This window comes from Tamandua tetradactyla, chromosome 23 (genome assembly GCF_023851605.1).
Source record: "Tamandua tetradactyla isolate mTamTet1 chromosome 23, mTamTet1.pri, whole genome shotgun sequence".
NCBI classification, from domain to species: domain Eukaryota; kingdom Metazoa; phylum Chordata; class Mammalia; order Pilosa; family Myrmecophagidae; genus Tamandua; species Tamandua tetradactyla.
In genome coordinates this window covers 18,345,129-18,370,283 of record NC_135349.1, presented here as the reverse complement: position 1 = coordinate 18,370,283, position 25,155 = coordinate 18,345,129, and the positions used below count along the sequence as shown (strand labels likewise).

General features: G+C 40.3%; 1 pseudogene; it reads right to left on the bottom strand.

The window, feature by feature from the left end:
- Nucleotides 1–12,698: 12,698 nt before the first annotated feature.
- LOC143667163 (terminal uridylyltransferase 7 pseudogene) lies at nt 12,699–17,351 on the bottom strand (annotated as a pseudogene).
- Nucleotides 17,352–25,155: the final 7,804 nt, after the last annotated feature.

Sequence of the window (25,155 nt, the reverse complement as noted above, 5' to 3'; positions counted from 1 at the left end):
TACAGCAGCCACACTTAGTCTGAAGTTGTAAATGAATTTCTAGATTCCAAGATACTGAGCTATATGTGTATCAACTGGTATTTCCCTGGAACTTTAAATAGTTCTGTGACACCTAAGACCCAGAAACGGAGTGTTGCAGCCGTGAAAGTTAGCATAGCTAAATACAATAAGAGTTAAAGTAACTGAAAAAGAGATCAGACCTCACTTAGAATTAAAAATGAAGCCCGTTTGGCTGGGTCTAAGGTAATTCAGAATAGCGTAAACAATGATATTGTATGTGCTCTAGACCTTTACCTACTATGTGAGACCAAAGGCAGAGAGGTTTATTTGTCTAGAACCTAAATTTTTGGTAACACAGTCTAAACCAATCTGTCTGGATTACTCATTTAAACAATTCAAACTCCTGGAGTCCAGAACGGGAACAAGGCCTTCTAATTCCAGATAGCTTAATATGGACACATCTCATGCTACAGTGGGCTGATAATTTAAAAGTATCTTGAGGGTCCAAAGGGGGGAAATTAAGAAAAAATAAATATATAGAGAACTATTAAACTTTGCCATCTGGGAAACCCCAGGTACCCTCTCAACCATCAAGGACACTCAGGAAAATAGGCCAGGCCCTTGATTTTAAAGCTGGCCTTTATGAAACTTATTTCAGTAAGGAAGAAGCTAAGACTACCCAAAACAAGGCCTAAAAGTTGCTTCCAGGAAACCTCTTTGTTGCTCAGATGTGGCTTTTCTCTAAGCCCAGTTCTGCAAGGAAGATCAATATTCTCCCTCCTACATGGAGCTTGACATTCAGGGATGAAAATCTCACTGACAACAGAGGGTGTGACTTCCGGTGATGAGACTGGCCCTGGAACTGTAGGATCGACAATACCTTCTGGACCAAAAGAAAGAAAAGAAGCATAATAAAATAAGGCATCAGTGGCCAGGAGAGATCAAACAGTCAAAAGGCTATTCTGGAGGCTACTCCTTATGCAAGCTTCACTTAGATAGTGCTACTTGCCATGGTTTGCTAAACCCCAATCAACTTCACTTATGCTGACTCTTAAGAACACCTAGAACTCGAACTGAGACTCTATAAAGGTTCATGCACTCAGTTTGCTTTCCTGGAATCTTTAATTCCCAGAGGGTTCCTAGGCCAGATAAATCCTGAAACCCAGAGGGACCAGCCGCTCCAAGAGTATTGATTGATTATATCCCCCTATGCTTCACTGTCGACACCCCTTCTCAATATGAAAAGCTCAGAACGGACACTGCCTAAAGATCCCTGTAGACTGGGAGAGGGATCAGATGAGGAGGAAGAGGTATAACAGAGAAAATAGGATTCCACAAATGAGGATGACTGCTGAATCACCATATTAATATTCCTTCTAGCCTCCAGTGTTTCGAAGCAGCAAGAAAGAAAAATCTGAGATGGTGGAATGGTAGCACATGACAAACTCTGGGATCTGTTTCATAACTACTTGCTGAAGTGTACTTTCAAAATTACTATTTTTTCTTTCTTTCCTTTGTATATATGGTATATTTTACAATGAAAAAGGTTTTTTTAAAAAGCAACTATATGGGAAGGAATTTATTCAGAATTGAACACTATTCTGAATTCATTCTCTAGCACATTGGGAGGTCACATGTGCACATCTGTGTTATTCTTGGCCAGTTTTCAGTGTTCTTCACACTGCAGGAAGTTCCATTTTTGACATTGCAGTTTACAGATGCATGAAAGCGTTAAAATCCCATTTTAACCCTAACTGCTTGTGATGGTTGAGTTCATGCGTTAACTTGACCAGGTGATGGTATCCAGTTGTTTGATCAAGTGAGCACTAGCCTAGTTGTTACTGTGTGGACATTTTGAACTTAAATCATCATTCATTGACTGCATCAATGGCTGATTATATCTATTATTAACAAAGGAGATTGCCTTCAACAATGAGAAATATCTCATCCAATCAGTTGAAGGCCCTTCTGATTTTGTTTCCTAGACCTTGCAGGTTCTTTGATCTCAAAAAACACAAAAGAAAAGAATCCTTTTGCCTTGTCTTGGTTCTGAGTCTTGGTATTATCTCTGATATTAAAAGTGAGGAACAGAAGTCTGTGGAGGGACAAATGCAAAATCCTGGTTGTTCAAAATTTTGCTCACTGGCTGTTATCGCCATTCTCTTGTATCACCTTCTTGTCAGCAAACATCGTGGCAGACATTCATGTCTGTTTCGTTAAGAGAGATTTGAGTCACTGTTGGTAGGCCAGTAAACTGGTGCAACCCCTCTGGAGGGCAGTGTGGTAACTCTACAGGAGGCTGGAGGTGGCCATGCCGTATTGTGACCGAGAAATCAGGATTTAAGGTGTATGTTGTTTTATTAATAAATATATTTAGAAAAAAGAATGCCTTTCGTTGTGGTCCATAATTCACCCTACCACAAGGTGTCATGGAAATGGAGATGGTGAGCTTCTAAGAGTTTATAAGCTTATAAAATGAAGCATGACTGAGAGGAGAAGGCCAATATGGCAATGGTTTGCGGGGGCAGCAGGGCCGAAGGAAACCTTTATTTTAGGAAAAGGAGGAGGCTAACATGCTTGTGAGCCCCAAAGCAGGAATCAGAGAAGGGGGAAGCAAAAGGCAGGTTATGATGTGAGGTCCTGGAGAATCTCCAGGAGGCAGCTGAGGTAGCAGCTTCAGATCACTGGGGTTGGCCCTGATAACCTCTGAGGTGTGAGGAAAGTACTCTCATGCTGCCTCCACTACTGCAAACACCATCACTGCTAATCCCTCTCCTAATTCTCCTACCCTGGCTGTCATGAACTTGAGGATGACATATTTGCTTCCTGCCACTGGGACTATTTCTGTCCGTTCTGTCTTTTGTCCCTGGGGGGCCAACCACTTGGCTTGGGTTCTCCCTTTGGATTTACAAATCTCTGCACCCCTTCCTAGCAGAACCACCTTTTCTCCTTGCTGCTAGCCTTTCCAGAGCCAATTCCACCAGCTGCCTCCACCTGAATTTTAGGTACAACTCAGTGTGCTCGGGGAATGGTGACTAATACTTGAGATTGTTATAATTGCTTGTGTGTCACTTAGGTAAGGTAACAGAAACTCCCCCTTCTCCAAGAGTGTTTCCCTTCACTGGTCTCCAAAACACAAGCTTGGAAATGACCTCTGATGTCTCCCTTCCTTGGATTCTCTAGTTTCCTGTATATTTATGAAGGGAGGAAGACACCTTGCCTTTGGCTCAGGACCATGTAGAGAAGCAGACATTCCTGCCAGATTTAGTGTGGTACAGATCTAAGCATGGTGTCAGAAAAATTGGGTTTCTGTCCTTGCAATCTGACATCAGGTTTATTCTTTCCCTTCCCTAAGTCTCATTCTTACCTGTAGATTTGAGGGCACTGAGGCCTATCTCACAGGACTGGTATAAGAATTAAGTGGAATAAAGTATGTAACTTTCCTGATATAAAGTTAGTCCCCAGTGAGTATTATTTTCCTCTCTCTCCTTTGTCTTATTTAGGGACCTAACATTTTAGCTGCATCCCTATAGAATGAAGTAGGAGTAAACTCAACAAATTTATGGGCAGAAAATCACAAAAACTGTGTCAGTAAAAAACAAACAAACAAACAAAAAAACACTACCCCTGGCCTGTTTGTGAGATTGGTCCTCCGTGGTGTCAGGCACTCAGGCTTCTTCATTCTGGTTATTCCACTTCATGTGGTCTTGTCAGGAAGGCATCATCTACATTCCAGGCAGCAGGACTGCTTTTTCAGAAAATATTTTTACTGAGATATCTTCACATACATACAGTCCACCCAAAATATACAATCGATGACTCAAAATATCATCACATGGTTGTGGATTCATCACCGTGATCATTTTTAGGACATGTGCATCAGTCCAGAAAATGAAATATAAATTAAAAAATTAAAAATACCATATTTCTTATTCACTGCTTACCCCTCCCTCTCATTGACTACTAGAATTGCGATCTACCCAATTATTTTTACCCCGTATCACCCTCCATTATTTTTTGTTGTTGCTCTTATTTTTTTACTCATCTGCCCATACCCTGGATAAAGGGAGTGTCAGCCACAATGTTTTCATAAACACATGGTCACATTGTAAAAGCTCTATAGTTATACAACTGTCTTCAAGGAGCAGTGTGTCAGTGACTCAGCAGGCAGAGTTCGCACCTGCCATGCCAGAGACCTGGGTTCGCTTTCCGGTGCCTGCCCATGCAAAAAAGAAAAAATAAAAAAAACAATCAAGGCTGCTGGAACACAGCTCAACAGTTTCAGGTACTTTCCTCTAGCCACTCCAATACACCAGATTAACTAAAAAGGGATATCTATATAATGTGTAAGAATAACCTCCAGGATAACCTCTTGACTCTGAAACCTCTCAGCCACTAAAATTTTTTTTTATTAATTTTTTAAATACCAAAAGACACCAAACAAATGCAAACATTTGTAAATTTTTGTTTGTTTGTTTTATTAATTTTTTTTAATACAAAAAAACACCAAACAAACGCAAACAGTCGTAACTTTTGATCATTCCGTTCTACATATATAATCAGTAATTCACAATATCATCACATAATTGCATATTTATCATCATGGTCATTTCTTGGAACATTTGCATCTATTCAGAAAAAGAAATAAAAAGAAAACAGAAAAAAATTCATACACACCTTACCCCCACCCCTCCCTCTCACCGATCACCAGCATTTCACTCTAAATTTATTTTAACATTTGTTCCCCCTATTATTCATCTTTATTTCATATGTTTTACTCATCTGTTGATAAGGTAGATAAAAGGAGCATCAGACATGAGATTTCCACAATCATACAGTCACATTGTGAAAGCTATATCATTATACAACTGTGTTAGTTAGATTCAGTTGTCAACTTGGCCAGGTGAGCATACCTAGTTCTGTTGCTGCGGACACAAGCCAATGGTATGTGAATCTCATCTGTTGCTAATTACATCTGCAGTCAGCTAGGAGGCGTGTCTGCTGCAATGAGTGATGTTTGACTTAATTGGCTGGTGCTTAAATGAGAGAATGCAATGTAGCACAGCCTAAGCAGCTCGGCATTCCTCATCTCAGCACTTGTAGCTCAGCCCAGGCCTTTGGAGAGGCAGAAAGAAGTCACCCTGGGGAAAGTTGTTGGAACCCAGGGCCTGGAGAGAAGACCAGCAGAGACCATCTTGTGCCTTCCACGTAAGAAAGAACCTCAGTGGAAAGTTAGCTGCCTTTCCTCTGAAGAACCAACAAAATAAATCCCCTTTTATTAAAAGCCAGTCCATCTCTGGTGTGATGCATTCCGGCAGCTAGCAAACTAGAACAACAATCATCTTCAAGAACCGTCAGCCACTGAAATTTTATTTTGTTTCACTTCTCTCTTCCTCCTTTTGATCAAGAAGGCTTTCTCAACTCCATGATGCCAGGGCCAGGCTCATCTCCAGGAGTCATGTCCCAGGTTGCCAGGGAGATTTGCACCCCTGGGGGTCATGTCCCAGGTAGCAGGGAGGGCAGTGAGTTCACCTGCTGAGTTGGCTTGCCATCTATTGAGGAAGGTTCCCTGGTGTGTTCAAAACTTTGCTGCAAGGGAGGCTGGGAAATATAGCCTTTGTGAGCCACAGTCAAAATCAGAGTTTGACTACTATAGAACACTGATTCTCAATCAAGTCTGCACAATAGAAACACTGGGTTGCTTTAAAAAAAAATCCCAATGCCCAGGCTGCATCCCATATCAAGTAGATCAGAATTACCAGGAATTGAGTCCACGCATTGGTAGTTTATAAAGTTTTCTCAGAAGTTCCAGTGTGCCTACAAAAGCTGAGAACATTTGCTATAGAAGATATACCAGGGGACAAACCTGCCATGTCCACCCAACCATTGATCATGGCCTTTGGCCCAGGGTTTCTCACAGGGTGACAGGGGATGATGGTGGTGGTGATGGAGTTGGCTGGTGAAAAAAATCAGATTCCTGGGCCTCTCCCAAGAGTGATTGAATCAGAGCCTAGGAGGAAAGGTGATGGGGCTACAGATTCTGAATTTTTAAATAGGTTCTCTGGTGATTCTTATGCACAGAGAAGTTGGAGAGCCCTTGGGTCCCCTGTTCACAAATTGGTTCAGAATACTGGCTATTATAGAGCAGCCTTCTTCTGTTGCCTCTCCTACTTACCAAGTTTGGGAGGATAAACAAAGAATATTTTATTTTACTTGATTTACCAAAGAAGTAGCCATTTTCATTCAATCAAATATTTATTGAGTACCTACTATATGCCTGGTCCTCATGGAGCTTATATTCTGCCAGGGGAGATAGACAATCCACAATAAATCTAGTAGATAGGCAAAGTATGTTGAAGTTGTAAGTATGTTAAAGTTAAAGTACGTTAAAGTAAGTGCTCTGGAGAAGAGAAAACATTAGAGCAGAGTCAGAGATCCTAGTCCTGGGTCAGGAGTGGTAAATTGAAAAATGTCCCTCCAAAAGTGTCCATGTCCTAATCGCAGGAACCTGTGAACAAATTACCTTACATAGCAAAGAGAACTTTGCAGATGTAATTAAGTTAAGGAAGCTGAGATGGGGGGATTATACTGGCACAGGTCCAACGAAATCACAGGGAAAGAGGGAGTTAGGAGAGTCTGAGTCAGAGAGAAGATGTGAGAACAGAAGCCAAGATCAGGGATAGAGAGAGAGAGAGAGTTGCAGATGCTACGCTGCTGGCTTTGAGGCTGGAGGAAGGCGGCACATGCCAAGAATGCAGGCAGCCTACAGAAGCTGCAAAATGTAGGGGAGCATTTTCCCCTAGAGCCTCCATAAGGAATTCAGCCTTAATTTTAGCTCCGTAAGATGCATTTGAATTTCTGACTTCCAGAACTGTAAGATAATAAACTTGTGTTGTTTTGAGCCGTTAAATTTGTGGTAGTTTGTTACAGCTGCCATAGGAAACTAATACAATAGGGATGGGGACAGATGGCAGCACTAAATAGAGAGGTCAGGTGGGCTTCAGTGCAGGGAGAATTGAACAAAGACTCAAAGGAACAAAGGAATTGGTCAAAGAGATATCTGGGAGAAGAGCATTTCAAGCAGAAAGAATTGAATCAAGGTCCTAAGAGGGTACTTTCTGGTGTGTTTAAGGATCAGGAGGCAGGCCAGTGGAGTAAAGGGAGAGAGGGAGAGGGTCAAAGGGACAGAGGCTAGAAAGTTGATGGGCTGGGGGCAAGCCTGTTCACGCAAGCCCTTAGAGGTTATTACCGGGACTTTGGCGTTTACTCTGAATGAAATGAGAACCACAGGAAGCTTCTGAGAGGTGAAGGGAAATGATCTGACTCCTGATTGGAAACCATCCTCTGGCTCCTTCAGTTGAGAATAAACTGCAGGGAGATGGGTTGGGCAAAAGCAGTGAGACCCAGCTGGAGCAACATCTGGGTAGGAGCTGGTGGTTCTGAACAGGATCATACAGTGGGAATGGTGAGACATAGTCAGATCCTGGATACATTTTGAAGATAGAGTTAACAAGATTTCCTGACAGACTGCACGTGGGATGAGGAAAGCTAAGGTCGAGGTTGACTTTGCAGTCTTATTGAATACTTAAATAAGTTTTAAAATTGCTTACAGTACTACCAAGCATGGGAAACTAGATCAAAGAAATCTCAAATCATACCAGTCCCTCTTAGGCCACAGAGCCCTGGAACACCTCAGCTATGCAACTGGGCTTATATTGTGAAGGATTACAAAACTCCTGCATGGTCAGTTTTGCCCACCTAATTAGTTTTATCCTCCGTCTATTAAGCAAATTTATGTTAGCATTCCAATGGCCTTATATAGGTATTGTTCTTGGAATTCTCTTCTGAACAGCTTATAACATTTACTGATTCCCTCAATTTTTTCCTGAATCTGTTTTGATTAATGAGGAAATGAAATTGTGTTTGCACACTTTATCCAAGAGTGGTGTGATATCGGGTAGGTCAAATCAACTCGGGAAAATGTGAAATTAGAGTTTCTTTAGCATGGAACATTCTAGGCACCATTATTGAAGAAGATGCTGTTTTTTTTATCTCTCACATATAATGATTTATTGAAGGGTTTGGGATGGTTAGGAAATTAACTGCTGTTTTATTCCCCATCCCCACTGCCCAGTGTCCAGGCAAACCCATCTGTTAAGGGTGAGAGAAGAGCAGAGGAACAGAAGAGGGTTTTTGTGATTTCTCTCCAAGCAGTGATAATAGGGGCTATACAGGTAAGACACGTAGCTCTGGTACTCCATGACTTATTGTCTCTGTTGGCTTGACCAAAGTCAGCAAAGAAGTACCAGGCCAGCATTACCCAGAAGTTTCCTCTAAGTGCAAGCTATAGTTAACTTTTTTTTTATTAGAAAAGTTTTAGGTTTACAGAAAAATCATGCAGAAAATACAAAGTCCCCATATATCCCCCACCATTATTAACACCTTGCCTTAGTGTGATGCATTTGTCACTGCTGATGAAAGAGTATTATTATAATTGTACTATTTTGCCGGTTTGAATCTGTTGTGAAACCTAGAAAAGACATGTCCTTTAATAGTCATTCAATATTGCTGGGTGGGAGCTTTTGATTATTCCCGTGGAGATGTGACCCACCCAATTGTGGGTGGTAACTTTTGATTAGATGGCTTCCATGGAGGTGTGCCTCCACCTATTCAAGGTGGAGTTGCTCACTGGAGTCCTTTAAGAGAGAACCATTTGGGAAAAAGCTTGAGAGTCACGACAGTCCAGGCAGCAAGAGATCTCTGGAGATGAAGAAAAACACCCCTGGAGAAGCTTCATGAAACAAGAAGCCTGGTGAGAAAGCTAGCAGATGTCGCCAGGTTCACCACGTACCTAAACCTTGAACGTTGTCAGTCTTTCTTGAGGGAAGGTAGCCTCTTGTTGGTGCCTTTATTTAGACATTTTCACGGCCTTAGAACTGTAAACTTGCAACTTAAAAAATTCCCCTTTTTAAAAGCCGTTTTGTTTCTGCTTGTGTTCCAGCAGCTTTCGAATTAGAGCAACTATTAACTGTAGTTCATAGTTTACAATAGGGTTTATTGTTTGTGTTGTTCAATCCTATGGGCTTTTTAAAATTTTTTATTCTAGTAATATACACACACACACACAACCTAAAATTGTCCCTTTTAAGCACATCCAAATGTATAATTCAGGGTTGTTAATTACGTTCACGATGTTGTGCTATCATTACCATCACCCACTCCCCAAACTTTTCCATCATCCCCAAATACTGCTTAAATTGTGCAGAGTATCTATTTAGTTATGCTTTTTATACATAAGTTGTATTCTTATTCTTTCTGGTATCTTTTTTTTTAACTTTTTAAATTGTATAATATATATACAAAGCAAAAAAAAAAAACAAAAAACAAAAAACACAATGATTTTCAAAGCATTTTTCAACAAGTAGTTACAAGACAGATCCCAGAGTTTGTCATGGGCTACCATGTCATCCTCTCAGATTTTCCTTCTAGCTGATTCAGAACACAGGAGGCTAGAAAGAATAAATATTTTTTTAATCATCGCAATCAACTTTCTTTTCTTTTTTGTGAAAAATAACACATATACAAAACAGCAAAAAATTTCAAAGCACCGTGCAACAATTGCTTGTAGAACACATTTCAGAGTTTGGTATGGGTTATAATTCTACAATTTTAGGTTTTTACTTTTAGCTGTTCTAAGATACTGGAGCATAAAAGAAATGTCAATTTAATGATTCAGCAGTCATATTTATTTGCTAAACCTACCTTCTCTGTATAACTCCAGCATCACCTTTGATCTGTCTCCCTCTCTTTAGGGGTATTTGGGCTGGATGTGTCTATCCCTGGGTGTCCCATGTAGTGAGGAGGGCAATGGTTTCACTTGCAGAGTTGGGCTTAGAGAGTGTAAGGCCATATCTGTATTGCTTACACTTTTACATTGCCCAAAATTGTAACTCTTTACTCCTTAAGCAATAAACTCCTCATTCCCTTCCCCCAGCCCCCGGGAACCTCTAATCTTCTCTTTGACTTTGTGAATATATTTATTCTAGATATTTCATGTAAATGAAAATTTGAAAAATGATTTCCAAATATTCCCTCCCATTCTGTTGGTTATCTTTTCCGTTTCTTAATAATGTCCTTTGATGTGCAAAAGGTTTTAATTTTGATGAAGTTCTATCTATTGGTTTTGAATCTATTTTCTCTTTTGATGCTTTTGCTTTTAGTGTCATATTTAAGAATCCAGTGCCTAAAAGAAAATCCTGAAGAGGGTCAGAATGAGCAGGCTGAGGAGGCAGTGGGAAGTGAGGATGTGGAAACAGTGAATGCAGGCAACCCTTTGAAGAAATCTGGCTGTGAAGTGAAGGAAAGGGAGGGGTAGTGGCATAAGGAACACACTGAGAGTATGGAGGGCTTTGTACAATGGGAGAAATGTGAGGCATTTAAAGGCTGATGGGAAAAAACAAATAGAGGGGAAAGTTAAAAATAAAGACAATGGAAATCAAGTTGGCAAGGGAGGGTGAGTATAAGAGATTAACACTTTCTTTTTTCATTAAAAAGTTTTAATGTTCCTGGACCATGCACCCCCCCAATTTTTTTATGTGGCTATATATATATATATATATATATAATATATATATATAACATAACATAATATATATATATAATATAACATTTCCTATTCTAACCATTTAGGTACATAATTTAGTGGTATTAAATACATTTGCAAAGTTGTGCTACCACCACCATCCATTACCAACATTTTTTCATCACCCCAAAGAGAACTTGTACCCATTAAGAAGTAACTCCCCATTCCTCCCTTCCCTAGGCCCCCCAGTAGCCTCTAACCTCCTTTCTGTCTCTATGAATTTGCTTATTCTAGATATTTCATGTAAGTGAAATAATATATTTGTCCCTTTGTGCTTGCCTTATTTCACTCAGCATAATCTTCTCAAAGTTCAGCCATGTTGTAGCATGTATTAGAATGTCATTCCTTTTTACAGCTGAATAATGTTCCATTATAGATAAGCACTTAGTAACATGAAGGAAAGAGGAAAGGTGGAAAGCAGGACAGTATATACAGTTAGAGGTAAAAAGAGCAGGGAGTTTCTGTTGGATGGTTTCTGCATTTCTGTGAAATAGGAGATGGGGCCATTAACTGCAAGTGAGGAGTCTGGACTTAGGGACTTGAGGAACATGGTGATAAAGTGCTGGCTAGAGATTTGCAGATAGCTTCTTGGCAGCATCAAAGGTACAAGTGAGGATGGCATTCATGAAATTACAGTGGCCCCGAGTTTTATGGTTATGCGGGTCTTCACCTATTGTCATGGTCAGGGATGTGTCAACTTGGCCAAGTTATGGTACCTTTTGTCTGGTTGGGCAAGTGCTGGCCTGTCTGTTGCAATGAGGACATTTCATAGAATTAGATCATGATCACGTCAGCTGCATCCACAGCTGATTCCATTTGTAATCAGCCAAGGGGAGTGTCTTCTGCAATGAGTGATGCTTAATCTAATCGTGGAAAGCCTTTTAAAGAGGATTCAGAAGAGACAGGCTCTCTTCCTGCTTCGGCTGGCGAGCCTCTCCTGTGGAGTTTGTCCAGACCCTCCATCGGAGTCATTGGCTTCACAGCCTGCCCTGCGGATTTTGGACTCTGCATTCCTGCAGTCACATGAGACATGAGATACTTTTATAAATTTTATATTTGCGAGTGTTCCCTGTTGATTCTTTTCCTCTAGAGAGCCCTAACTTATGCACCTATCCTTCTCAGACTGTGTATGCAAAAGTGGAGAGGCCCAGATTCCTTTCCTTTCCTTCCTTCCACACTCTCTTCTTTCTTCCCTTCTTTCATTGTCAGGTGGAGATGGTGCATCACGTACCACTTATCGGTCTATTTTCACTCATCTCCAGGTCCACCCTTCATTACCTGCTCTGCAAGCATGGAGATGAGTTATTAAATATCTCCTTTGTCAGTGGGCATGGTGTTTAACTTCATCAGTAGAGGGCAATGGAGAGACATTGCAAGAGGAAGGGGCTTTCCGCCCCCTGGTTCTGGTCTACTACTACTCTCTTCAGGCACAGAACTTCTCTAGCCTCAGGCTCAGGCAATGAGTGTGGCTGCTCCAGCATCTGGTTCCTGTACCGCATGACTAGCAGCACCTTGTGGCTAGCAGCTCACCCCAGCATTTCTCTTAGATGGTTGTAGTGGAGTACTTCCAGTGAGTCACTGACGCATCAATGGCTTTTTCTAGAGACCTTGAAGGCAGATTTCTGGCAAGTTCTAGAGGGGTGGATTTCTAGCAAGCTCTACCAGTGTGGCACCACAGTGACTTCCCTGTCATTCAATCACCCATGACCATGCCCTCTCCAAGGAGGTCTGGATCTTAGCCCTGAGGGTGCTTCTTCCTTAGATGCTTTATCTCAGCCTAAGGATCGTAGCTGCTCCTTATTTCTGCGATTCCTACATTTTTTAGGATTCCCTATACTTCTTACTAGACTGTCCCTCATTATTTTGATCCCCTATTATACTTAATACCTTTTTTTTTTTTTTTTACTAGGAATGACTGGGGACTTTTTATTTGAGGGTAATCATAGAAAAGTCAACCAAATGACTCTGCAAGATTTCAAGAAAACCAGGAGTTAGTGTATAAGATTCAAAATCTATTTTTCTGGAGTAAATATATTTGTCAAAGAGTATACTGAAATAATGAAGAAACCTAATTAGACATTTCCCTTAAGATGTTAGTGCAAACACCAAGGAGCGGCTGGCATTCATACCTGGAGAGCCTTTAAACTGGGGGCATTCTTTTTTAATATGCCCTTCTCTTCCACAAATAAAACAACGTTTTTCTCTTAAGTCTCTGTCATCCTGTCTCTTCCACTTTTCCACTGGTGGCCTGAGAATTTTCTCTCTTCCCAGGTTGACAGCTGTCCACACTGGCTTGGCTTTCTGAGGTATGCACTGCAGGGGCCTATCTTCTCTTGTTAATACCTCTCTTTCTGTGTACTTGTTTTGAAATTCTCTATCCTCTTTGTTTCTTTTTTCTCAGGATTTCTTTGGTTCAGGATATCATCCTGATCTCTCCGTCACCTCACTTTTCTTCTCATAGGACAGTCCTTCATGAAGTGTCCAATTTTCCCACAAATTCGGCAACATCTATCATTTGGGGTCAGCTCTCCTTCAGTTAGTACATCTGGATCAAAAAAATACTCCATTTTTGAGGGACAGTCCTTTGGAAATCCTTTGACTGGGTATACCAAATACTCGCCTACCATTAATAAAAGCTTTCATTATAAAATTTGTCATTTTCCTTGATAACCCAGCTCCAAGATTATGATTCAAATCAAAAGGATCTTCAATAACAATGTATTTTGAGGTCCACTGTTTCTTAAAAGTTGTAAGCAGATTTTTCCTCCTGATGCTAATAACATGTTCTTTAAAATCAAATTCCTCTGTGTAGAAACGAAGAAGTCCCAGCCATAGTTGCCCAACAGATTCTGTATTTTTTCCATATTCTGGCCAATAGGTGGGCAGTTCATCTATTTGATCAAAAAAATAAATATTCCAGCCATCAACAAGTATCTCAGGTTTCTTTTCACCTTTGTATATCTCTTGAAGTACAGGAATGACTGGTGGATTCCTCTGCTGGAGAAAGTATAGCACCATGAGAGTATATGCATATGATGATAAGCTGCCTCTAGATGCATCACCAATATCGCACATCTTTGTAAATACTTTCATGGTATACCACAAATATTTCACTCTGGGATCAATGGCTGAATAAGCAGATAAGAGCCTTGTATTATGAAGGGCCAAAGTGTTATATAAACTGATATCCACTTCCAGATCACTTCTCAAATGATAAAACTTTACAACTGGCACCTTTGCTGTAGTAATAGGTAAGATGTTTCTCAGACCTGAATGTTTTTTGAGGAATCTTGCTAATTCTTCAATAGTTTGTACACAGTCCAACCCCTCAGCAGTTTCAAATCCATTAATTGTCATGCAGATGTCAAGGTCACTTTGTTTGAACCCAAATCCATTTTTGGAGGAGCCAAACAAGCTCAATTTAGTTCCTGGAAATTCTTGTTTTAGGAAATTTTCTAGGTGTTGCCGAATATGTTCACGAGCCTGATCTTCTAAAATAGTTGGAGAAAAATCTCTGTAACACTGGATACAAACTTGATCTAAGATATTCAAAAATCTGGGTGTTAATGGTGGCAAAGGTTCCAGCTGGATTCTTTTGAAGTCTTCAGGACAGTCTTTCTTTAGATGACCTTCTCGTTTGCATAAACTGCACACTACCATAGGTGACTTGCCTTTGGTGAAGATTAGTTTACTAAATTCATAGACGAGATCAGACTGATCCAGAGCTGAATTTTCCTCACACACATTTTCTTCTTTAATAGCTATTTTATTAAGTTCCATTGGTAGAGTTTCATCCTCATGCTTTCCACATTCTTTCAAGTCTTCGTATTTAGCAGAATCACCCAATTCATTATCCTCTTCAGAAAGGGCATCCTCATCCCTTGACCCAGTGTAGGTGTTGTCTAACTCATCTTCATTAGCAATGCCATCCTCATCTTCCCTTCGGTTAACAGTGAGCCTGGGTTCTTCATCTTCATCTTCGTCTTCCTCTTCTTCTTCATCAGAGTGAATGATGTCTAATGTCTGGCCCTGTACCAAAGGGGCAAAGTGGTTTAGAGAGTCTTCTAGTTCATTGGAATGAACTGATTCTTCATCAATATCAGCCTTGTCCTCTAAATTAACAAATTCATCACATTCTTTAACTGAAAGATTTTGGAAGACTTCTAAATCCAAAGTCCTGTCAGTCTCATTATTGTGTGTGTTGCCACAGACCACAAACTCTCCATTTTTGCTACTGTTTAAACCTTCATTATCAGCAGTCAAATGATGGTTGCTTTCCCTTCCAATTTTTTCTGCCTCATTTTCACTTCCAGTTTCTTCACAGGGTACCTGAACATCCTCATAATTGTCACACCTGACCTCTGCCTCCACGCAGTCCGAGTAGACCAGGTTTGTACCAGTGTGTCTGTTTATCATCTCCTCTGCTGGTGGGTCTCCTCTGCTGGTGGGTCTCCCCTGCTGGTGGGCTCCCTCTGTCGGCTGTACCTCGCAGGTGTTTGTAGTTGAACTGGTAGCACCAGGGTCCTGAACCAAAACTGAATTTTTGAGTTTGTCATCTTCTGCTTGTACATCTGAATTATGATTTACTACTTCTTTATAGTGTTCTGAAATATGTGTAACTGTATTTGGAGGCTTTGGAAGGCAGGATTTTGTAATTTTCGGTTGAAGAGCAAAATATTTATACGTTGTCCTTAAACAATGAAGTATATATTCAAACACGGGCTGATTATTTAGTGTCCTTGCCACATTCCTTTTAACAGAGTAGGGATCTTCAATGGCAATGCGCTTCTTAGGCCAGTCTTTTGATTCACGAGATACAGACTCTTTGACACGTATACTTATGACTAAATCCGCCAAATTAAATTCTAAAGCATAAAATCGAAGCAATTCCACCCAGAGTTGCCCAACTGGTACTGAAGGCTGGTGTTTTAAATCAAATATTAATGATACCTGTCCCCTTTTAACTGGCATTAGTCTCGGTGACTCTTCTTTAGGTGGGGCTGCATCCCCTGCTGCATCATAAGTGCATTCCCAGACCACAGCATCTTTTTCAATGTCTTTAAGGTTGAAGTTGCCTAGTTTGTTTAGGGAGAATCCTTCAATCCATGATCCTAGATAAACAGGCAGAAGGGGCTCCTTCCTCTGCTGAAGAAAGAAAATGGTCATCAGTGCAAACACATAAGGTGGCAAGCCTCCTTCTTCAGGGCGATCTATACTGCAAAGCTTTGCCCAGTACCTAAATGCAATCACCAAAGGGATCAATTTTGGTTCTAGTTTTCCAAGGGCAGTTAAATGGTTTGTTGTCAGACAAGCATTTTCATTTCCTGTGCTCACTTTACAAAGAAGACCACTTTGCTTTTCTCTGCACACCACCACTGGAACCCTAGCATGGAAATCTGCATCAACATCAATAAAAGAATCACTATTCTTTAAACATTCTTGAACAAGTAAAAGGACATCTGGCTGTGACATAATGGCTGGAAACTGAATGTCGAGATTTACATCTGAACTTTTAAAACCAAATCTGCTACAGGATGACCCATATAATCTTAGAGAACAATCTGGTAACTTGTGTTGGAACACTTTTTCCATGATATGCTTAATTTCAAGTCGCTGTTCCAAGCTTTCACTGTGTAAGCCAAACTCCTGGACCACTTTGTCAATGGCAATGCCAGTCGCATTTATCTGGGAGGGTGTTGGTGGGGGTAACGTAGTGAGCAACTCTTCTTCCTGTTTTTCCTTAATGTTTTTCTTGTGCCTCTTCTCTTTGATATGCTTATGGGCAAATGCAATGGATTCAATTAAAACATCACAGAGCTTGCAGGTATACTTTGCTGTAGGGTAGTTTCGTGGTCACCTTTTTAGCCTGTCAATGCAGTCTCTTTTCAGTCGTTCCTCAGCCTGCTGTAAACCCAGAAGCTCCTTCACTGAAAGTACAGATTCATCAATCACAGGGCCTTCCAAATCTTCATCCTGCTCATTTTCTTCACTTCTAGTTCTCCTTGGTTCCTTGGTTTCCTAGGTCTGGACCTCTGCTTCTTGTTTTCAGGGCTTCCTGTTTCCCTTTCTGTCTTGGTTTCTACACTTGTTAGGTCTTTATGAAACAGTCATCTTATAGTTCTGCAGCCTCTTCCATCTTGCCACCTATAACCATCTTCACTTTCTTGGAAGGTGTCTTTTCTTGGTTGGTTTATAGCAGGAATTCTAGGTCCAGGTTTGAATTCTCTCCAAATATCTGAATTACCAGCAAGTTCATCAGATAGCCATCTCTTACTCTGATCTTTGTGGTTGTCATTTATCCAGGTTGGCTGACTATAAATTGGATTTTTAAATGCATATGGATTGTTGGAAACAGCATACAGTCCTTTTCTGGGTGTATTCCCATAGTTCCCTGGTGTTACTTTTTTTTTTGGAAGGCCTTTTTCCATTTTACTGCTATGACTTTTAGTATAATCGTCCATTATTAAATAATCTTGTTGAGGGTGACCCCTTCTGAAGTCATCATCATCTATAGTCCCTCGGTCTTTAGAACGCTTCACAAAATAAGGTTTTGCTGCATCTCCCATGGTCTTTGACTTCAATTTTCTTACTCTGTACCTCTGGGACTAGGCCCGACCTCTGCTCCAGATACCAGGGGAACCTATGGGAGACCCAACCCGGAGACGCTTCTGGGAGGGATGCGGTGGCGCTCCAGAGCGCTCCCCACCTCCACTGCGGTCCCCAGCCTCTCCTTAATACCTTTTTATGTTAAACTTCACCTGTTCAAATTTCTGCATGGTTTATGTTTCCTGATTGGATGTCGACTGATGTAGAATTGGTTCCAAGAGTGGTCCCAGGAATTAGAGCCACAAAGATGGAATTTGGTATTGGTCTGGTCCTGTTTTGCAGCTTGAATTACAGTGTTGATCTCCTTGTTCGCTGGGAATAGGACATAATTCATGAAATGAAGTGACATCACAGTCAACCAAACTACTACTTGCGTTAACTGCGATAAAATGCCAACTGAAGCACATGCCTTGGGAGTAGCTTGCATTTGACCATTATGGCACTAGTGATGACTATAAATGTTGTGGGTGTTATGGATCTTTTTCAGTGCACTTGAGCCCTTGCAGAGAGAAAAATGACAAGCTCAGATCTTTAACTCTCAGCTTAAAGCATGATCAGAGTACCAGAAAGCTCCCATGATAGCCTTAAAAGAATCCTTTATATCTTATATCTATATGGCTGATATTGAAAATCAAACACAAATTTAAGTGTCATAATTGCTGAATTATGACAACGTAGTCTCATCATGTATGTCATGTGAAAGTTAAAACATTGACTGATAAAGAATGGGATACTAAAACTTGGAATAGAGTATCTGGTTGGGCCCTGATGAAACTGACAATGTTTCTTGGAAGTGGGATGGATTGTGCCAGTTATTAATTCATTACCTTTCAGTGCTATATGTATCCTTCATTGCCTGCTTTGTGAAAATGGATATGAGACCTTTATATATGTGTTTTCTTTGCCAGCTGGCATGATGTCAAACATTGTGAGTAGAGGGTTGGGGAGATATTGCAGGAGGAAAAGCTTTTCCTTCCTGCTTTGGATGTGCTCCTGTTGGTAGACTCTTATGATATAGGAAGCTTCTCTGGACTCAACCCCTCCTTCTTGGTGGCTTCTCCAATGCCTGGTCCTGAAGTGTATCATGGTCAGAAGCACCTAGAAGCTAGAAGCTTCCCCCCATCACTCAGGCTAAGGCAGTTTCATAGCAGAGGGCCTCTGGCAAAACACCTTCCTATAAACATCTTGCATCACCATCCTAGAGAGTGGATTTCTGGAACATTTTAGAAGGGAGATTTCCAGAAAGTTCTGCCAGTGCAGCACCACCGTGAACTCTCTTCCATCTACAGGCCCACATCCAGGTTCCTAACAAAGTCTGGACTTTGTCTCAAAGACAGGAGTGGGGAGGATGACTCTGCCTTAGCATTCTCCTCCTTATGTTTGCTATTCCACTATTCTTTAGAGTTCTGTTTATTTCTCACTAGGCAATCCCTCATTACTCCAACTTCCTGTTATAGTTAATAATTTTTTTTGTTGTTTATGTTAATAATTTTTATATTAAACTTTCTATGTTCAATTTGTTGGTGATTTCCATAGACTGATTGGACCTTGAGTGGTGCAGATCATTGGTTCAAGAAAGAGGATCAGATTTGGAAATTTAGATTGCTTTTTTTTTTTCACTCAGTCATCCTATAACCTGCTCCTTACTCCTTATCCAGGATGATGGTTCCACTCAGTCACCCAGACTAGAGACCTGGGGGCCATCTGAAACATCTCCATTTCTCTTGCTGTTCCAGATGTTGAACAGTGGGTCAAATCAAATCTGTCTGCTGAATGTTTCTTCCCCTTACTCCCCCAGTCTCTCTTCTCACTTTGACTGCTCCACTTGGAGTCTTTGCTTGGAGGATCCAGATAGCTTCATATTTTCTCTGCCTTTATTATCATCTCAAACAATTCATTCTCCATACCCCAGGCAGAGTGATCTTACTAAAATACAATGCTGATCTTGTCATTCCCAAGCTTCAAATTCTTCTAATGGGTATCCATTGTTTATAACAGTGGTCTTCAAATATATTTGTGCTTGCACTCCCATCAGTAAAAATACTTGAAAGTGAAATCACAAATATATATAAATTATATACATGTTCTATTCAACTTAAAATTATGAATATAATAAAATATATACAAAAAGAAGAATTAAAATGGATGAAGTAAAAATGAACATAAATAGAAATTCTAGTATTTTCTTCCCACACCTCACTAGTTATTTTGAGGAATCTCCTGAGATCTGATCACTTTGAAAACCACTGTTTAATTGGATAAAAAAAATTGCTTAGTTTATGTGCTGGTTTGAAAGGATTCATGTCCCCTAGAAAAAGCCACGTTTTAATCTAAATCCCATTTTGTAAAGCCAGAATAATCCCTATTCAATACTGTGTGTTTGAAACTGTAATCAGATCATCTCCCTGGAGATGTGATTTAATCAAGAATGGTTGTTAAACTGGATTAGGTGATGACATGTCTACACCCATTTGGGTGGGTCTGGATAAGTTTCTGGAGTCCTAGAAAAGAGGAAACATTTTGGAGAATGAAGGAAATTCAGAGACCAGAGAATGCTGCAGCACCACGAAGCAGAGTCCATCAGCCAGCGCTTTGGAGATAAAGAAGGAAAATACCTCCCAGGAAGCTTCATGAAACAGAAAGCCAGGAGAAGAAGCTAGCAGATGACACCATGTTCACCATGTGCCCTTCCACTTGAGAGAGAAACCCTGAACTTCATCGGCCTTCTTGAACCAAGGTATCTTTCCCTGGATGGATGCCTTTGATTGAACATTTCTATAGACTTGTTTTAATTGGGACATTTTCTTGGCCTTAGAACTGTAAACTAGCAACTTATTAAATTCCCCTTTTTAAAAGCCATTCAGTTTCTGGTGTATTGCATTCTGGCAGCTCGCAAAGTAGAACAGCTTGTCACAGAAAGCCTTCATGATCATCCTTATTTGACTTTAAAAGTTGCCTTACTCTCTGTCTAAGCCAACTTGGCAGGTGAACTCACTGTCATCCCCCCTACATGAAGCATGACTCCCAGGGGTGTAAATCTTACTGGCAGTGTGGAACAGAACTCCTGGGATGAGCCGGGACCCAGTATCATGGGATTGAGAAAGCCTTCTTGACCAAAAAGGGGTAGCAAGAAATTAAAATACAGAGACAAAATAAAGTTTCAGTGGCTGAGAGATTTCAGAGAGTTGAGAGGTTATCCTGGAGGTTATTCTTGTGCATTATATAGGTATTCCTTTTTAATTTATGATGTATTGGAGTGGCTGGAGGGAAGTACCTGAAACTGTTGAGCCATGTTCCAGTAGCCTTGATTCTTGAAGCTGATTATATAACTATATAGCTTTTACAATGTGATTGTGTTATTGTGAAAACCTTGAATCTGATTCTCCTTTTATCCAGGGTACGTACAGATGAGTAAAAATATAAGGATCAAAAAATAAATAAATAATAAAGGGTTAAGGGGTAAAATAAATTGAGTAGCTTGGAATACTAGTTAGCAGTCAATGAGAGGGAGGGGTAAGGGGTATGGGATGTATGAATTATTTATTTATTTATCTTTATTTCTTTTTCTGGAGTGATGCAGATGTTCTAAAAATGATCATGGTGATGATGTAGTATTATGAGCCATTAATTGTACACCATGTGTGGACTGTATGTGTGTGAAGATTTGTCAATAAAATATTTTTAATTGTTATTTATTTTTTAAATTTTTAAAAATCTTTTTTAACATAGTACCATACAAACACGAACATTCTTTTTAAAATTTTATTATTAATAAAATTTTATTATTATATTAATAAAATATAATTTTATTATTATGAATATACTGTTGTATATTCATCATCATGATCATTTCTTAGAATATTTGAATCAATTCAGAAAAAGAAATAAAAAGATAACAGAAAAAAATTCATACATACCATACCCCTTACCCCTCCCTCTCACTGATCACTAGCATTTCAATCTACTGAATTTATTTTAACATTTGTTCCCCCTGTTACTTATTTATTTTTAATCCATATGTTTTACTCATCTGTCCATAAGATAGATAAAAGAAGAGTTAGACACAAGGTTTTCACAATCACACAGTCACATTGCGAAAGCTGTATCATTATACAATCATCTTCAAGAAACATGGCTACTGGAACACAGCTCTACATTTTCAGGCAGCTCCCTCCAGCCTCTCTGTTACACCTTAACTAAGACGGTGATATCTATATAATGCGTAAGAATAACCTCCAGGATAAACTCTCCACTCTGTTTGGAATCTCTCAGCCATTGACACTTTTTTTGTCTCATTTTTCTCTTCCCCCTTTTGATGGAGAAAGTTTTCTCAATCCCTTGATACTGAGTTCATTCTAGGATTTCTGTCCCACGTTGCCAGGAAGGTCCACACCCCTGGGAGTCATGTCCCACGTAGAGAGGGGGAGGGCAATGAGTTTGCTTGTCATGTTGGCTGAGAGAGAGAGGCCACATCTGAGCAACAGAAGAGGTTCTGTTGGGGGTGACTCTTAGGCCTAATTTTAAGTAGGCTTGACCTATCCTTTGCGGGGTCAAGTTTCAAATGAACAAACCCCAAGATTGGAGGCTCAGCCTATTGCTTTGGTTGTCCCCACTGCTTGTGAGAATATCATGAATTCTCCACTTGGGAAAGTTGAATTTGCCCCCTTTCTTACCATTCCCCCAAAGGGGCTTTGCAAATACTTTTTTATTCACTGTTCAAATCCTTCTGGGATTTATCGAGGCATCACTCTGGACAAACCTACAAAATTGCATGCCTTACTCAAGGTTCCATGTACTTATGGTGTTCAATTAAGCTGTCCACATAAGTTATATTAGGAAATGCACTAGTCAAAATATAAATTTTGTACCAAATAAACATTTTTTGCTTTAGTCTCGCACATAAGTTGAAATTTTAAAATATTAATTACCATCTATTTTCAATACCCTGCATTATTTACATTCCTGTGTTTTTTCTCATGCAAAACATTTTTAAATTTGTACATTTAGTCATTATCATTATATACTCTAAGCATTCCTAGATTATACCATCTCAGTCTTTATTGTATATCTTTCCTTCTGATTTCAACAAACACGAACATTCCTACCAAATGATCATTCCATTCTTGGTATATAATCAAAACTCACAATATTATCACATAGTTGTATATTCATTACCATGATCATTTCTTAGAACATTTGCATCAATTCAGAAAAAGAAATAAAAAGAAAAAAAACTCATACATACCATACCCCTTACCCCTCCCTCTCAATAAAAAAAATATTTTTTTAAAAAAAGTTGACTTAAACAATCTCCCCTGTGCCATCTTCTTTTACTTTGCCAGTTAAAGTTGGGGACTTCCGTCCATGATCCCACAGTTCTTTTTTCATGGTTTTTGCCTTAGCAGTTCTCATTAGTGTCCCCTCCAGAATCTCCTGCAGAAGACTTGAAATTTGGTTGGGGTGGTCTAGGAGGGGGTTGTAGCTACCTAAATTGGTTTGAAGTTGTGTTTGCGTAGTGTATTAGTTAGGGTTCCTAGAGAAACAGAATCAACAGGGAACCCTTGCAAATATAAAATTTATAAAGTATCTCATGTGACTGTGGGAACGCAGAGTCCAAAATCCTCAGGGCAGGCTGTGAAGCCAACGATTCCAATGGAGGGTCTGGACGAACTCCACAGGAGAGGCTCACCAGCCAAACCAGGAAGTAGAGCCTCTCTCTTTTGAATCCTCCTTAAAAGGCTTCCAGTGTTTAGATTGACATCACTCATTATGAGAAGACACGCCCCTTGGCTGATTACAAATGGAATCAGCTGAGGATGCAGCTGACATGATCATGATCTAATTCTATGAAATATCCTCATTGCAACCGACAAGCCAGCACTTGCCCAACCAGACAAACAGGTACTAACCACTTGGCCAAGTTGACGCATTAACCTGACCATGACACATAGTAAACACACTTTTTTTTCTTATGTGGTGTGGATTTATTTGGGGTAACTTTAGTGGGGGATGTTGAAGATAATGTGGATATTGAAGTCTTCTAGGACACATGTCTTGGCGCCCACACCAGTTGACCTATCTGAGACTGCTTCCTCATTGGATTGTGAGCTCTGGAAGGAGGGTGCTTCCATCTTCTATCAATCTTGGTAACTTTGATCCCTAGCTCAGTATGGGGCATGGAATGGACACTTAGGAGCATGTCATGTGATTCAGGGCATGAATGAATGGTGTGGGAAGTTTCAGGGTAGTCTCAAACCTAGTCGATTTCTCCTCTTCTATCACCCAATCCCACCCTCATCCTCCCTAGTTTGGTACATTTGTTCTCACATGAACATAAAGATCACACCTAAATGCAAATAGAAGTGACTACCAGCTAGTTATCACATTTATCTTCCTAGAGCCCAAACAGATAGCTACATTAAAAAGGGGAGAGACTTTTTAAACCTCCATCCTCAATCTTCCTAACTTAATAATTTCTTGCTATTATTCCATATTCCACTGAGCAGGCAGCATTAGCTGGAAAAGGGTGTAAATGTAATTCTTTGTGTGTGCATGAATGTGTGTATTGGTGGAGGTTAGAGTCCCAGTCTAAGCTTACACTGTGCTTATCCCTGGAATATTTGGAGAATTGGTGCAGGAGCCTGTCAGGATTTGTTTACAGGGGATTCATTGGGAGGGAAGACCACCAACTCACACATATTTGGTTCAAGAATGAAAGGCCAGAGTCAAGGAAAACATGGGTCTGGGAGGTCTGCTTTTTCTGTTCCTCTAGCCCAGGACTGGAGATGATGTCACAGAGGCAAATGGGGACAGACCATGCAGGGTTTCGTAGGCCATTGTGAACCATTTCAGGAGGTGCGGTGGGAAGCCACTTAAGGCTTTTGGTTGGAGAATAACATGCGCTGCTTCATATTGTACATACATCCCTCTGGCAGCCTTGTGTAAGGGGCAAGTCATCTCTTAGTGGCCCTGTGGCAGCAATGTGGCCCTAGGCAGGCAATGGCCCTGGTAGTCATTTCCATAGGAGATGTATTAAAATTGTGCCACATCAGAGGCATTGAATGGGGTAGCCAGGAGTGCATGTGACATATCCTGGGCAGCTCAGGATTTCATAGGAGGTGTTAGCAGAGAGCAGGTGGGATGGAGAGAGAGCCAATGACATTTTCTCTTAGGACTGAGTCTTAGGACTGGTGGCCTCATTTTTTTTTACCTCCAGGGTAGCATTAGCATAGCCTGGAAAACATGAGCTACACCTTTTTGCTTTTCATCTATCATTAATAATTTATTTTTTGATTAGAATACTGTGAATACACACACATACACATTTATGTACATATGTATACAAATGTCCATTGTGAAAGTTCATCTTGAAAGAGGTATTCAAATTCTTGGAAACTGATAAGCTTCTGTGGGCCTTTGAAACCACTCTTGGCACAAACACTTAAGAAGTACAAAGTACCATTGCTAATGAAAGTGGATGCAGCCAACTATGAGTGAAAAGTACTTTGTACTTCAACCACCTTCCAGCAGAGCATCTCAAAGGGCTGGGTATAGCTGAACGTCATACCTGTCTGCATAGATTAGGAGGCTCTGTAATTATTACTTTTGTAAGACCTAAATGTGACCCTTGTCAGGGTAAACCAGCTACTATTTCCTAAACCACAGAGATGTTGACTAACAGCTTTGGCTAGGAAACAGGTATTACATTTGGTTTATCATAAGTTCCTGGCCAGGGCAGATAGAGTCTTGCAGAAATGTATGTGTGTGTGTCTGTACATACTCATGTATATATGGGTGTGGGATGAGGATCGAATTTGGCGGAATCAGCAGGAGGTGGGCTGGTGGAAAGGACATTGGCTTTGGCACCTGAAAAAATTCCAGTCCTGCTCTTACTCGCTTTGTGGTCT